We start from the raw sequence: 17,252 nt of genomic DNA on the forward strand, positions 1-17,252 counted from the left end.
TCTACAGAAGGAACTGGTACGTGAAGGATGTACAGAGTTTTCTGGCCCTGCAGTCCTTTTCCCTATATCAGTTCATCACTCCTCATTTCAAGAACTTGATGAATTGTGCTTATTATAAGGGTAGATACTTGGACAACGAACCTGGAATGCGGATTGCGCCAATGGATTACTGCTTCAATTAATTAAAAAATGATGGGTGTGAGGCTATCACTTTTGTAAAATGTGCCCATTGTGAACTGTCTCTCTGTCCATCTCACTGTTTATTTGATGAATTGCACTTTGACCATCACTTGTAATAGATTTTCTCCGAAATCAATACTAAGTCACTTTGCAACACCTCAACATATATTGTTTCTTTTCAATGAGCTGTTTCTTCCTTTATATTGAGATCTCCAACTTCTTATCATATTCCAGAATGAGATTTTCACTCTGCAGCGGAGTGTGCACTGATATGAAACTTCCTGGCAGATTAAAACTGTGTGCCCGACCGAGACTCGAACTCGGGACCTTTGCCTTTCGCGGGCAAGTGCTCTACCATCTGAGCTACCGAAGCACGACTCACGCCCGGCCTCACAGCTTTACTTCTGGAAACATCCCCCAGGCTGTGGCTAAGCCATGTCTCCGCAATATCCTTTCTTTCAGGAGTGCTAGTTCTGCAAGGTTCGCAGGAGAGCTTCTGTAAAGTTTGGAAGGTAGGAGACGAGATACTGGCAGAAGTAAAGCTGTGAGGCCGGGCGTGAGTCGTGCTTCGGTAGCTCAGATGGTAGAGCACTTGCCCGCGAAAGGCAAAGGTCCTGAGTTCGAGTCTCGGTCGGGCACACAGTTTTAATCTGCCAGGAAGTTTCTTATCATATTGTTTGTTTATATAAATACGTGAAATTAGCATTTTAGCAACTTGTGGTTTCATATTTCCAACACTTTACTGATGCTTCGTGGGTCCTATATTTGCTCCTAAACGCTTGTCCCTCTGCCCCTAAGATTTCTACTTGTGACATAAGCTTTCAGAAAATATAAGGGTTTCTGGTAAAATGTTATCAGAGGAGGAAAGGTTTACTTGTCAGAAGAAATCCTAACATGTGGTACCATATTAAGTACCCTATTCCATGCATTTCACAACGGTTTGCAGAGTACCATATGTATGTTGAGGTAGGAATAGTCGATATGATACAACTATACTGGCCATGCAACAAGAACCTGTGATGACCTTTGAAACATCATCATAGCTGCTTAGGGTAAATGGGCACGAAGTTATACATTGTCCATCTCATGGAACCCTTTCCTTGTGCCCTTTATCAAGAAAGTACACATTTTCAGTCACACTCACATTAAATTTTCTTGGTTTAACGAGCAGTACAACATATCCTACAATCTGATTTGATTTGGCGTAAGAGGTGGGTAGAAGCGGCCATTTCTTGCACTGTTAAGCATGAAACATATGGTTAAAAGATGGTGGCCAAGTGAAAAGTGTGATTATAGAGTTCATCAAAACACAAGTTTTGATCATGTTCCTGGGTTGTATTTTTCCTTCTTTTTTCCATCTGTTTTGCGTTCTGAATACCTTCTGTAGCTTATTCAGTGATGGGTATATTAATGGTTTTCCTGTACAGTGAATCTCTTATGCTCGACACCTACATCTGACTTTGTTTACATACTAAATGCAACACTCTTAACAAACTGCAAATCTGCCTGTATTTTTATACATACCTTTTGCTATGAACAGATGCACTAGTCACTTTTTTCTTGTCCCACAAGTGAAGATTTGACATCTCTGAGTTATGTTTTGGAAATCATGTTGTTTTGACATTCTTTTAGGTGTGACTTCTGTCTAACATTTTTGTTTACATACATCTGACGGTATTGAACTTGCACGAGTAGCAAACTCAACACATTAATTGAGGTTAAATTCTTTTTATAGTGAAACGAACATAATAAATCTCAAAATATTACTTTAGTTTCACATATTACAGTTTTTTTAGCTTTCCTATAGACTTTTTATTTGACCAGGAGTGGAAACTGTGGAAGTTTTCTTATGAAAGTAAGTAGTGGGATGCATTGTGGGAGCTATAGTAAATGGCTTCACTGTGGAGAATGCAGTGGGGAGAACTCTATGGAGGGCACCGAGACCCTCTTCTGGAACAGCAAAATATGCAGCAGGAACAAGTTAACAGAGGAGCAGGGAAGGGAGATCTGTGTCCTTCAGGCACATTTGGACCAAGCTAGGAGACAGCTAGTGAGGCTGAAGGAAAGTACTCATAACAGGAGAGGGGGGGTTCAAAACTTGCAGCTGGGACGAGGGCTTGCAGGAGGAGGATGCGGTCTGACAGTGTTTGTTGCCTACCAGCAACAGTTTCCAGTTGCTGGAGTTCAGAGGAGGTGAGCCAGGAGATGGTGTAGGAGTAGGGAATGTGCAGAAGACTCTACCCATGAGTAGAAAGAATAGGAAAAGCACAAATGTTAAGAAAAAGATACTACTGCTTCTAAGTATCAGTAATGGAACTGTTGAAGGCCTTAACTACAAGGTAAGTTAGGGGAGGAGCATCATGTCACCAACATTTTGAAACCACGTGCTGGGCTACATCAGGAGATCATGGGTTTATAGCCATTAGGTAGTGACATTGGTGGGGAACCGAACAGCTTGGATAGGGACAGGGCTTACGATGTAGGTGGAGACATGAGTAAATAGCTTCACTAACTGGTGGCACCAATGTGAGCATGGCTGAACTGTTTGGTGACATTACTGGCCTCATCTTGGCACTGCTGTATGGTGAATCAATGAGGGGCTGGAGATGGCACTGATGAGTGCTGACCAGACGCACATTGCACTGGTGTCAGTGGTGACTATTCAGAGATGGGGCTACATTAAGCATGGTCTCCACCGTAACAGGACTGGGAAGGGGAACCAGGCGGAGTGCAGCATGTGGGTGTGGCTCCACAATAGTAAAATAGCTGTTTCCATGAAAAAGAGCTCCAGATCATTTTCAGAATAACCATGACACCACATTCCACTCCATGAAAAGTATCTCAAACTGTTTACAGATTACTTCATTGTGTACACAGAAAAAAGAATGTACCAGGCCAGAGTGCACAAACATCATAGAAATTTGCTTGGAATTATCTATTCTTCATCAAAATGTGCAGTCTATTCAACATAAGTACACCAGCTTGAAGTTGAATTGCAGTCTTTGAACAGCAAGATGGTATGCATTAGGGAGCACTGGTTTAGAGATAATGAACCGTGGCATATAGTGCTGTCATCACCTGAATATGCAAGCTGCTGCTGTAGAACTAACTTAAGGAGGGGGATCATGTATGTATACTACAGATGGTACATATTTTAAAGCTGGAGAAAATCTGATTGCAATTAGAGTAGACAGACATTTTGAACTAGCAGCAATAAAATAACAAAGCCAGACATCTTTAAGGAGTGAATCTCTCTATATGTGTACCACTCATCTTGTAGTAATGTGGACATTTTTAGCAAATTAACTGAATCCTGGAAAATGTCTCAACCCCAAAACATAATAGCATTTAGCAACATGGACATTAACACAGGTGTTGAGGCTGGAATTAGTAATAACTTCCTAAACATTTTCAGTACTTTTGGTGTGGCACAAATGGTAAGCACCGCAACTAGGGTACCAGAAATTTCAGCATCAGTGGACCATGTACTTATAGATATCAATAGGGAAAACTGTAAGTATTTTTAAGATATCTTGGCATTTCTGATCTTTGCTGTCAGATAATAAACCTAAAGATTGGCTTCGTAAAACCCGCAAAACCGTTCATCTTGGAACATAAAATACATATATTTTTTTAGAGCATTGGCAAATCAAATCTGGGATGAACTGTAAATGGAAAACCATGTACATGGTAAGTTCTCTACATTCTACATATTGTTTGGATTAATTTTTCAGGAGATATTTCCAAAAGAAGCCACTTCTACAGCAGCAGCCTAGGAAAATAATAGACAGCTGCAGCTATTAGAAAGTCCTCCCAGACATTTAAATTTCTCAATTCTTTACAAGCACTACACTAATCCATGATTCATAGATTATCATCCAGGTATAAAAAATGGTGCTGCTTGCTGCAAAAATATCATTCAACAACAAAATAATATATAATGCAGAAATAAAAGCAAAAAATTGCGCCACATCATAAAGCAAGGAACTGGAAAAGAAAGACTCAAATGTAATGAAGTACTAATCAAAGATGGTAGTAGAATAACTGAAAATCTCCAGGAATTAGTAAATTTTGTAGTAACAAAACCTTCCTACATGTGAAACACACACAGCACCCACAGTGACTTACACAACAATTACAATGATGTTCTCTGCAACATATCTTGAAGTCAGGAAGACAATAGAGACATTAAAAAATAAAAAGTCAGCAGACACAGATAGTTCCTGGTCTCTATGCTGAAGGCATGCCTAGAGAGCATACAAGCCCTATTAATAAAGATAACAGATGAGCCTTTTAGTTCAGGTATTTTTCCAGAGTACCTAAAGCATGCACGAGTTGTGCCCTTACTAAAGTAATGTAATGTTGATAGTACTGAAAACTGCAGGCCAGTTTCACTGTTGTCTGCATCCTCAAGAATAACTGAATCCATCATGAAAGACTGACTAATGAACTGCATGAATAAACACAACCTATTAATGAAACACAATCTAGTTTCTGAAGTGGGAGAAGTCTGTCATTACAGAGTTCACAAAAATGGTATTTGAAGCTCTTGACAAGGATGGCTGTCTTACAGGTATTTTCTTATACTTGTCCAAGGCTTCTGACACTGCTGACCATAAAATACTATTAACCGAGCCAGAAGCGCTAGAAAAATAGCAAATGACTGGATTCAGTATTACTTGGAGAACTGGGTGCACAAGGTACAGATAGTTCACATATCTGCTGATGATACATTTTTAGTAAAGCAGTTGTTAGACAAGAAACATATAGGTTTTCCTCAGGGTAGTGTATTAAGTCCAATTCTGTTCTTAATGTGCAAGATGCTTGTTTTAATTTGGAACCACGAACCATCTCAAAAAATATGCATGGTACAAAAAAAAAAAAAAAATCCAAATAAAACATCAATGGTCCAATAAAAATTAAGTTGGTTTATTGACCAATCTTAAATATTTTAATTTTTTATGTGTGATTACCCTATAATTGAGAAGTTCAAAACAGTTTTTCAAAATATTTACATTTCACCTTTACTGAATGGTAGCCATTTTTGTTTGTAAGTGTGTGACGATGTTTCAGTTTAGAGATGTTAGCAAAAATATGACTATCTCTGCACTGGGTTAAGTTACAACATTGCAACTGACATGATTGTTTCTAGAAAAGTGTCCTCTACAACATTGTCTATTACACAAAATACCCTAAATTAAAAAATAACCAGTCTAAATGACCACCAAAGTTGGTACCCAAATTTTCAAAAATCCATTTATAGGCCCAAAAATAACAAACAAGGAGTGATTTATGAGAGTCTATTTTTTTCCTATAGTTAGGTATCATACACTACTAGCCTCGTATACAGCAAAAATACTTACAACTGTTTCCTTAATTTTTTATGAATTTTTGAAATTTAAAAATTTTAATTTTTTGTAAAGTTTGGGGTTAGTTATCTCAGGTGGGATGGAATATAAAAATATGATTTTTGCACAGTTTGTACACCTATATGGTAGCACGTACTGCAAAAATTTCAACATTGATATCTGACTGTGAACAAAGATATGAATTTTTGAAAATGAGGAGATAATTTACATTACAACTGGTCTTATGGCTGTTGCCTATTCATGTGTGATATTGGTGGGATATAATCAATAATTATTGAAGTAAGGTACTGAATTATATACAAAAAGTGGAAAAATCACTGAAATTAACATTTAAATATATTTTGACATACTTAAAATAAATATTTTCAATTAACATCTTTCGAGATGCGACTGTTCCCACACCTGGTGGTGAATGTTAAGAACACTTATTTCTTCAGATAGCTTCTGTGATATAGAATAAGACCTCCCAGTTGCTGTGGTAAGTTCAAGCACTGAAAGTTTCCTTAAAACATTTTTCATCGGTATTCAAACTTTGTCACTAGTAGATTTCTTGAAAGATGTTCTTGGGCCAGCAGGGTAGTAAGAATGCACAGAAACATCTTTGTTTTCCAAACTCATTCTTTCAACCTTTGCAAGCCACCACTGTCCATCATACACACATGCCACTACATCATTCAACATTAAAGACAGAGATGTAATTTTACTGACACAATGATCCTTATAAATTTCGGTTTCCTATGTTTCATAGCATTGAACTAAGGTTTCTGCAATGCCAAGGAATTTGTGGAAATGCCTTGTTCTTTTTATTGCTATACAGTTTTCAAATCTGGTTTGAAGTGTTGTTTTCATATGCAGAACCACTTCTTCTTTCTTATTCAGAAAATAGGTAATGCCTTTAATATTATCCTTGCAAAAGACATACATGTCCTGTACTGGGAATTTGGTCTGTGGTAGGTCTTTGTAGGCTGGCTTTACTTACTTCACATGTTGTTGTACCTCCTACTCCATCACATGCATTTTTACCATTGCAAGATGCAAAAAAGTGGCATTCAGCCTCCAACCCAAAGTCTACTTTGTGGTTGCACAGATTTGAAAAATTCTTTTTGTTCTTATACTGACTACCACTTCCATCTGAAAAGTATAACAGTTTCTCAACCTTGGCAAACTTTCCTTTTATGTAATTTATTACATACTTTTGAAACACGTGTACAGCCTGAAGTGTTGTGCTGCAAGTAGTCGCTTAGAATGCAAATAGAAGAACTGCAAACTTCATCTTTCTCATTAAAAAAAAAAAAAAAATGTGTGTGAAAACTTATGGGACTTAACTGCTAAGGTCATCAGTCCATAAGCTTACACACTACTTAACCTAAATTATCCTAAGGACAAACGCACACATCCATGCCCGAGGGAGGACTCGAACCTCCGCTGGGACCAACCGCACAGTCCACGACTGCAGTGCCTTAGACCGCTCAGCTAATCCCGTGCGGCTTTCTCATTTTTAAGGTAGAGAGTAAATGGATGCACTGTTGCCTGGTCACTGACCCAGTGGTACCCTTGTATTGCATCTTGAATCAAAAATGTAAACTTTTCTGCAAAATCAGCTAGCACTATGCATTCAGTTTCATGAAGTTGTGCTTTTTTGTCCTTCAGAAACTTAAATTTTAGAAACATAGTGGTGACTTTTGAGTTTTTGTAAGTTATCAATTAAAGATTCCAAGTACTCTTCCTGAGATTTAACTACTGTTATCATTTCTGCCCTGTCAGTTGTGACCCACTGTTTGAAGGTAGTACTGTCTGGCATTTCCTCATCATATTCGTGACACAATTCAATAACAGTTTCCTTACCAGGGCACTTATTACACAAACTCATCATGGAGTCATAACTGTTAGTGTCACAGACCATTAAATCCAGTAACTCTATTTAGTTAAGATCACTGAGTTTTCCACCCACAATCATCAGTTTGACATACGGAGTATGTCCCTGAGGATCCAGCCAAAATACACCACTTAGAACAGAGGTCACAAAATTTTGACCTTACAATTTTGCAATCAGGATGAGAATTTTTGTAATCTACATAAAGTTCATTTAAATTGGACAGCACTAGTCGTTTCTGCTTTGTTACTTTAACTCCATTTACAACAACTCTTCTGCTATCTTTGCAACCTGGGCACATTCTACTGTTTTCATCATCTTCAAAAAACTGCTGGACCTTTTTAATTGTTTTTTCACTTATACCTACTCCTTTCTTCTTTCCTAAAACTAAAGAAAGCCTTGCTCTTTCATTAATTTTCGGGTTAGTTTAACCAAACGATGAGAAACATTGAATTCATGAATTATTTTTTCTTTTGACCATGAGTCAGGGAGCAAACTTAAAATTTTAACTTTTTCCTCTTTATATGCCACTGAACACTCAATATTTAATTTCTCTATTAAGCTTAAATATTCAGTGTCAGATGATGCTTCTTTAGAAATAATGTTGGTATCTGTATTATTAAAAAGCATGATTCCAAGTCTTTTCTAATTTTGTCTGAAATTTGTTGTACCTTATTTTCAATAGCTGCTTTTCTTTTCCTGCTATTTAATTTTATTGTTTTCGAAGCAGGAGATATGTCTAACTTAGAACAAGCAAAATCCAATATGCGAACAGCTTCCTCATTAGGAATATAAATGTCATTAACAAGGTTACATGATTCTGGTTCTGGATTCACAACAAATATTTTTGAGTAACAATTTGGGCACAGGGAATTTCCAGGAATCACATTATGTTTCACTTGGGAAGCTGTTTCACTCTCACATAACAAGGACAAATGTTCAAGTTTTATTTCCCTCAAACCTTTATTAATGGGCTTTTGATGAACTTTAAGTGGATCACAGCACTTTCTTCCAAAAATGTGGTTGTATTTCAGAATATATTTCTTCTTATGATACTCACACACTGCTGATACAGAAGAACTTACTCGAAATTTAAACAAAGTTTGCCTAACTTCGTCAAAGTCATTCATATTTTTCAAGTTTTTTGAAACTGAACCTTAAACTGTTTTGTGACACACTTCACTTGCTATCTGTCCAACAGAGCACTGTTCATCCATGTTATTGCATTCCAGTTAATCTCTCAAAATTAATTACAAATTACACAGAACAAAGCACATAACACATTCTACACTCTCGGTAAAGTATGTACATCCACTCTAACAGGGTTTCAGGACAGACAGACTACAACAATGCCACACCCAGCAATAATGTACTTCTTTAATGACAATAAACCTAAATGTAAATGGGCATTTTTATTACCATAGAACAAAAGCAAAAGCTCCTATTGTTTAATATTGCATTATTAAAAATAAACAAACCAAATGAATACTGGGTGATAGTGTTAACTAAATATATGTCACAATTAAATTTTATTACAACGAAACAATAAACCATTTAAATAGGCAACAGCTGTAAGATCAGGTGTAGAGTAATGTGAATTATTTCCTCATTTTCAAAAATTCATATCTTTGTTCACAGATATCAATGATGAAATTTTTACAGTACGTTGCTATCATATAGGTGTACAAACTGTGCAAAAATCATATTTTTATATTCCATCCCACCTGAGATAACTAACCTCAAACTTCACAAAATATGAAAATTTTCAAATTTCAAAAATTCATAAAAAATTAAGGAAACATCTGTAGGTGTTCTTGCTGTATATAAGGCTAGTGGTGTATGACATCTAACTATAGGAAAAAAATAGACTCATAAATCACTTCTTGTTCGTTATTTTTGGGCCTAAAAAATTGATTTTTTAAAATTTGGATACCAAACTTGGAGATCATTTTGACTGGTTATTTTTGAATTTAGGGTATTTTGTATAATAGACAATGTTGTAGAGGACACTTTTCTAAAAACAATCATGTCAATTGCAATGTTTTATACGGGATTGCAGTATTTCTCGGTGTTCCTCTCTTTGGGGAAGTGTGTGGGGGAGTTTGTAGCCTTTCAGCTTTTACTCCATGTGTTTACTTGTATGTGTGGTTATTTCTGTAATTTTTGGGTGTCTGCGTAATGTGATGAATGTTCTGTGTGTGTCTGGTACTTGCCTGAGGTTGGCGGATGATTGATATTATGGGGTAGGGTGAAGGATTAGGGATTGGATATGGGGATTTTCTCTTCGACTCAGTCAGCGAAGATCATCATTGGGTGTTTGTGCTTGACGCGGGACACGTCATACTGACCTAGGGAGTGGATGAGGAGTTTTCCTGATCTGGAAGAGCCTTCATAGAAGGCCCTTGGCAGGTCTTGGACACACTCTTTCAGGAGCGGGATTTCAGCTGCGGCATGCAGATCATCAGTATGGAATCCGACAGGTAGATGCAATGCCCTCCTGAGGGCGCAGTTCTGCAGCCTCTGGAGTTTGTCCAGGTGCTGTTTCGCCACGTATCCCCAGACAGGGCATGCATATTCCATATATTCCATTACTGGCCGTATCAGGGCCTCATATACATTCACACCTACACAGCAGGAAACGGAGCTGGTTGAGTTGAGGACTGGGTATAGGATGTATATTCTGGCACATACACCTTCCTGTGGACCTCGTCTCGGTGGGGTTTCCATGTAAGATGAGAGTCCAAGGTTACGCCAAGGTACTTGGCGGTTTTGCGCCAGGGGAGTTGGGTTCAGTTTAGGTGATGGTGGAAGGGCGGGGGGGCATTGAGGTGGTCTGCACCTTTCGAGTCTCTGGATGATCAGCATAGCCTGTGTCTTTTCAGAGTTGGTAGTGCGCCAGCGATGGGCGCAAGTGACTGTGTCATCTAAAACCCTTTGTAGCCTATGGATGACCTGGTCCTTGTTCGCATTTAGTGTGTAGAAGGCTGTGTCATCTGCGTACTGTGCGGTGTGCACCAGGGGGGCCATAGGTGTGTCCGCAGTGTACAGACTGTACAAAATGGGCCCCAGGACCAATCCCTGTGGCACCCCAGCACGGATTCGCCTTTTGGTGGAGGTGGCGGCTTCTACTTTGACAGAGAAAGTCCTATCTGCGAGATAGCTTTTGATCTGCTTAACTATGCTCCTGGGGAACCCTCGTGTGTACAACTTGTAGAGTAGCCCTCTGTGCCATACTGAGTTGATGGCTTTTGCTACATCTAGTAGCACTATCCCGCAGAAGCCTCTGTGGCTGCTTCAACCATTCTCATGATCTGTTGTGGGGCAGAGTGGTTCTGCTGGAATCCGAATTGAAAATCCGGCAGAAGTTGCTCTGTGGTAAAATGTTCCTGTATGGGCATTAGCAGGAGGCACTCGTATATCTTGCTGAGAGTTGGCAAGAGGCTAAACGGCCTGTAGCCAGCAAGCTGGGAACTCGCGGGAACGAGTAATCTCGTTGAAGACATTCACGAGGTGTGTGATTGCCAAGGATGGGAGGTTTTTAACTAGTCCTAACTGATTGGTGGCTTTTTTGTGGGGAGGGACCTACTTACCTTTGCCACATCTTCGGGGGCAGAAAGTGTGAGTTCATCCTCTGGGTCCTCCTTCGCGTTGAGAAAGACAGTCAGTTGACGACGGACTAAATCTTCATGTACTTCATCCTGGGGTTCTGCTGCTTGAAACTGCTTCTTGAAGGAGTCGGCGAGGACGTTGGCCTTTTCAGTATGGCTGTAGGCCGGACCCCGCTCGCCGTGCAGTGGCGGCATCCTAGCACGTCTTTTTGTGAATTGCTTGGTTGCTTGCCATAGTGTGTGATCGTCTACTTTGAGAGCTCCGATGTGGTTTTGCCATTGCTGGTTTCTGTGCTCATTGAGTGCTACCTTCAGCTCTCTCTGCAGACGATTGAGCGGCCTCCTGGGGGTCTGATTTCTGGTGATCTTCCACTGTTTTGCCACTCTGTTCTTATGTTGAATTTGAGCCAGCAAGTGTTTCGGGAGCTGTATTTGTGAGGGCGGTCCATCCCTTTATGGTGGTGTGGGGGGGGGGGGGGATGATGATGGCTTCTTCTGCTGCCTGCAAGATGGTACCCGTTAGGTCTCGTAGTGCTTGTTCTACTGTTTCAGCAGTAGGTGGCGGAGTGCGAGCAATATCAGAGGTGACAGTTTCTCAGTATTGCTCCCAGTCTGTACATTTGTAAGATGTCTGGTACCGTGGCAGTGCTACTCATTCTCCCACATCGACCTCTAGAATCACTGGGTTGTGGTCAGAGGACATTGTGTTGATTGTCATTGCGGCCACAAAACCCGTGATCTTCCTAGTGATTGCTAGTCTAACATGTTGTGTCTACCTCCATTTTTTGGAAAATGTGTGGACTCGACCACACCTCAGGTTTCAAAGTGGTGGTTGCACGCTAGTTGTTGCAGTTTGGCGCCTGCTCTGGAGTTACTCTAGAGTTCCAATCGGGTTGTTTGGCATTGAAGTCTCCTCCTATTATGAGTTTGCCTTCAATTTGCCCTAGAGCAGTAATGTCTCCCTCACCTATCTTGTCTTGGGGGGCTCGGTAGATTGCAAAACTTATTAGGGGTCCAGTGGCAGTGGTTACTTCGACCGCCACTGCTTCGATTTTCTTGGTAGCTGATAAGAATACCTGGTGGCAGGGGGGATCTCTCTTTTTATGTATATGGCCACTCCTCCGCCTTGGGTTGGCCTGTATTTACGGTAGCTAACATAGTTGGGAACTGTCACTTTTATTCCCGGTTTTAGATGGGTGTCAGGTTGCTGTGTTTTGCGTATCTATATAACTGCTTGGCTTCTGTAGGCCACCCAATCACGTTCCTCCAGAAGGGGGTACCGCGTCGGTGGTGGTGGGAGACCACGGCCAATCTGTCTGCAGACGTCGCTGCCTTCAGATCGGAGCGTGCCTGACATATTTTGTCAATTGCGGGATTCCACACTACGCTGAGCTAAAAACCGCTATCCCTGTTTATTAAATTGTTGTGCAGACATATCTCCACTGCCTCTTTGTAGATCGAGTCCCAGAAACTGCACCGCTCCACAGCTTCTTCGTTTTCTCGAATTCAAAAGTGTGTCCCTTGATAATGCTACGTTCTTCCCGGTTATGCTTGGAGCTGCCTTCATCCATCAGAACATAACTCGGTACGAAAGACCTTGGTACAAAGATCCAGGTCAATCTGTGACAGCAAGAGTTTGCCGCATGAGTTAGCACATCTGCGGGAAACCTTCTGAAAGAACGGCTACATCAAGACACAAATAATACTCACCTTGCCTGCAGACAAGAGGCGGGAGGAGAAACCAGAAGAAGATGAAGCAAAACGTGTGGCGTTTCTGCCGTTTGCTGGACCGTCGACAGCCAAGATTGCAAGAATATTAAAGAAGCACAAAATAAGGACCATGTTTCGGGCACCGCAAAAAGTTAAAGATATACTTGGCTCAACCAAAGACCAGCTGAGGTTGCAGACACTGGGCATTTACAGTATTGAGTGTAATTGTGGGATGGAATATATCGAGCAGACACAACAATGTATCTCCAAAGGCTGTACTGAACACATCAGGAACGTACGACTAGGACAGATAAACAAGTCCGTGGTAGCAGAACATAGCATTATCGAGGGGCACACCTTTGAATTTGAAAAAAATGAAGAAGCTGTGCAGCGTCTGCAGTTTCTGGGACTCGATCTCCAAAGAGGCAGTGGAGATATGTCTGCACAACAATTTAATAAACAGGGATAGTGGTTTTCAGTTCAGTGAAGCGTGGAATCCTGCAATTGATAAGACATGTCAGGAACACTCTGATCTGAAGGCAGTGGCATCTGCAGACAGATTCGATAGCCACCGGGTCTCGACACCGGGCCGCGGTCCCCCACCACCAACAATGCAGTACCCCCTTCAGGAGGAGCGGGATTGGCCAGCCTACAGAAGGGGATTACGGCCAAGCAGCTATATAGATATGCAGAACACAGCATCCCAACACTTCGCCAGAAGATGATGGATTCGAAACTCATTGAAACACTGCGACAAGATGATACCACCACTCTGCTGATAACCCGAGAAAAATTCATCAATTGAAATGCTGTAACTCAACCCAGTGCAGAGATATTCAAATTTGTGCTAATGTCTCAAGATTGAAAAATCGTCGCACGCCTACAAATAAAAATGGCCGCCATCCAGTAAAGGTGAAAGATAAGTTATTTTAAAAAACTGTTTTGAACTTCTCAAATATAGGGCGATCATACATAAAAAATTAAAATATTTAAAAATGGCCAAGCAACCATCATTGGACCACTTCATATGGATTGACCCCAATATTTTCAAGTGAGACATCTGTCTATGCTAAAACTGGTCACTCCACAACTTACACACCCCCCAACAGGAGTAGTCAACTATTTATTTTCAAACATTCAGTTCTCAGCTAAGGTGATTCTTTGCTGGGGACTAAAGGCATAAAACATGGATACAATTTTCAAACTGCAGAACCACACCATATGAATAATAACTACATGTAGTAGTAGTCAGACTCATTGTACAGAACTGTTTTAAAAAAATTGAGTATACTAACGGAACCAAGTGAGTACATCTATTAATCTATTGTACGTATCGTTATATACAGAATCATGGAGCTAGAGCTTGCTTGGACAAACAAATAACTCAACAGCATTTTCCATCAGGGAATAAAGCTATATAATAAACTGCCCAACATGAAGAAAAAGATTACTAAAATACATCGGTTTAATCAGGCAGCTGAAACGTTGTTTGTAAGTACTGCGTATAACATAATCAAGCATTACTTGAAGAGAATTCGCAGTAAGGGGTTCATAATGAACAGGGATAATTACAACACCTTTTCACATAACAATGCTGTAATGCTTTTGCAAAGAAATCATATGCCTATCACCTGTTCTATCTTCAAAAAGTATACTTACATTTTCTATGTGTATATATATTTTTAGCTATTTATTTTCTAAATTGCAGTGGTGACTAGTACCCTTACATTAAAATGGTAGCAATTAGTAACTGAGTGGGTGTTCATTTCATTTCTTTCTTATGCACACTCAGCCACCACAATTTTTCCCTTAATTTGCACTTATTTCTTTGATACATTCTGACAGCCTATTTTCCAAATGGGCATACTGGTACATCATCTGCAGGTGCATATGCTCTCTTCTTTACTTTTATCTAATTTAAAGCAAGTATTCTATTTTCTCTTGTCAAACTGATTTTTGAAAAAATACGCATACATGCGTACCTGATTTCATACATAAAAATGCAGTGAATAGACTTAAACTTCAGAAGAACGCATATATTTTCACAGAGCCAAGAACGTGAATGTTCATCACAAAATTGTACTACTGTTTGGTTATACTTAATGATTCAACAGGAATTTTCAGTTGAGTAACTATAGGCCTTATCTCAACAGTAAATCTACCATGGGCCTACTTTCTTTGACATTGCTCGCACAAATCTTATAATAAGGTAACATACTCCTCTCCAGTGCAGTGTAGCCAGAGGCCTTGAATAGTCTAAAAGGTGACAGTTTCGTTGTGAGTCCGCAAAGCGGGATCGAACAAGCCAATTAATCCACCATGATATCGCCATCTACAACACAATCGATAGAAGATAGAGGAACTATTGTGAACTGCTTAACAATGTGATACCTCGTTCATGGAGCGATGACGTTAGATTAGATTAGATTAGTTTTCGTTCCATAGATCCGTGCTGAGGAGATCCTCGTGGATGTGGAACATGTCAAATACTAATACTGAAATAACAATACTAATAGTATGAATATATACAACACATCATTTGTTTCTATTAAAAAATTCGTCAATGGAGTAGAAGGAGTTGGCCACTAGTAAGTCTTTCAGGCTCCTTTTAAACTGATCTTTGTTTGTAACTAAATTTTCTATGTTTACTGGCAAATTATTGAAGATGAGTGTTCCTGAGTAATGGACCCCTTTTTGAACTAAAGTAAGTGCTTTTAAGTCCTTGTGCAGATCATTTTTGTTCCTGGTATTGTATGTATGAACTGAGATGTTTGTTGGAAAAAGAGATATATTTTTTAGGACAAATTTCATTAATGAGTAAATATACTGAGAGGCAGTAGTTAGTATACCCAGTTCTTTGAAGAGGTTTCTACAGGACGTCCGTGAATTTACTCCACAAATAATACGTATTATACGCTTTTGGACTCTGAAAACTTTTGTTTGACTTGAAGAGTTACCCCCAAAATATTATACCATATGTCATTGCAGACTCATAAGAAATGTCTTTCGAGTACCGTAAAATTAAAAAAAATCCAAAACGTCGTCCTTCTCAATGGTTATCTATATCCAACAGACCTATGTAGGTCCAGCAAACAAAATTAAAGCCACCACCTACTAGATTAACCAATGTATTATAAACAAAACATACAACCGTAAATACAATTTCATTTACAACGTAAAAAGGCGCCACGTACACAACGTATAACGTCTTTCTTATTAATACAAGAATATATCGATGGCTCGCGTTGTTCCGTAGACCGACTAATATGACAGAAATAACACAGGGTACAATGGCTATTGTATACCCCAACATGTTCACAGCGGTACCGACAACAAAACTCAAAATCAACACAAATGCCTTTCTTGGATGGTGTTCGACCACAGCACCAACCCATGTATGTCTCAAAAATGACGGAATGGTAAAACTGCTCATTAATTTACCTCTATTTTGTTCCAGGTTTTCATTAGTTGCAAATGTTTCGAATATTACACATGCTGCTGCATAGCAGCCTACTGATTATAGTACCAAAATATTGTGACGGTATCTATAAATTATTTCAGATGTGGTCGTCCGTGCCACCATAAAAGGGTCTATCTGGATCTGAGGTTGCCTGGTGTTGATGCATAAGACATCGGTTAAGGTACGCTGATTTGGAAAATATACTTGTAAAAGCAACAAAGGTAAAGTCTCAAATCGGTATACGTTTTGAATATAGTTCTCATCAGTAAACCTAATTTCAAATCATTCACTTTCGCCAATGGACAACACATAATCAGTTCATTTTTATAAAATAAGTACCTCTTTGGATAACAGTAACTTGGATTCAAACTTAACCAGCTACCGAACAGTCAACAGGTAGAGAGCAACAGCTCGTAAACAAAACGTAAATTCGGGTCTTATGCTTCCTCTTCAATTTCGTTAATAATCCATTTTACTCGTACCTTTTCATACACATATTATTCGATCAGCTGACACCTTTTCCCTCCTCTTCTGCTTCTCACAACAACAACAACAACAAAATACGTCAAACAGTAACCTCAGGTAAACACTGACCAATGATCTTCCACAAGATATGCACAAAAACAGAGTGTAGACGTCCTATCTTTACGGGTAACACCACAACAAAAGGAGACAGGGAATACATAGAGAGACTGTGACACGTTATTCAGCACTGCCTGCAGTGCCACGCCGTACTAGTAGCTCCTATGGCGGGGACGAGAGGTCATTCTGCGCTTTTTTGGAAAGCGAGAGAGTTCGTGTACGGTTTTGTGAGCTATACAGTTGCTGAGTTTCTTTTCGGAATCATCGCTGCCGCGTGCTCAGAGAAAAAAAAGACGCACATATCGAGAAAAAAGATTGAAGATAGATGTAATTATTCTTACAGAATGTATTCTGTAACTGTGCTGTGTTTTGTGTACAATGATGTATTTGCTTACTTGGGTAATAAAGATTGTTTCATCTATACGATAATCCAAGAATTTTGTGACGATGGAGAAGCTACCAAAGACCCG

The 17,252-nt window shown here is 39.6% G+C and overlaps 1 protein-coding gene across 4 annotated transcripts in view; it reads right to left on the bottom strand.

The window, feature by feature from the left end:
- Window positions 1-16,843, bottom strand: part of LOC126263731 (integrator complex subunit 14) — a 63,826-nt gene extending 46,983 nt beyond the window's left edge. For 2 of the 4 annotated variants that reach the window (XM_049960896.1, XM_049960897.1), the window contains exon 1: window positions 16,683-16,843. The gene's annotated coding sequence lies outside the window, so the exon portion shown is untranslated. The remainder of the gene's footprint in view (window positions 1-16,682) is intronic. The other 2 variants (XM_049960893.1, XM_049960895.1) reach the window with 1 other exon arrangement.
- Window positions 16,844-17,252: the final 409 nt, after the last annotated feature.

This window comes from Schistocerca nitens, chromosome 6, assembly GCF_023898315.1.
Source record: "Schistocerca nitens isolate TAMUIC-IGC-003100 chromosome 6, iqSchNite1.1, whole genome shotgun sequence".
Lineage (NCBI taxonomy): Eukaryota > Metazoa > Arthropoda > Insecta > Orthoptera > Acrididae > Schistocerca > Schistocerca nitens.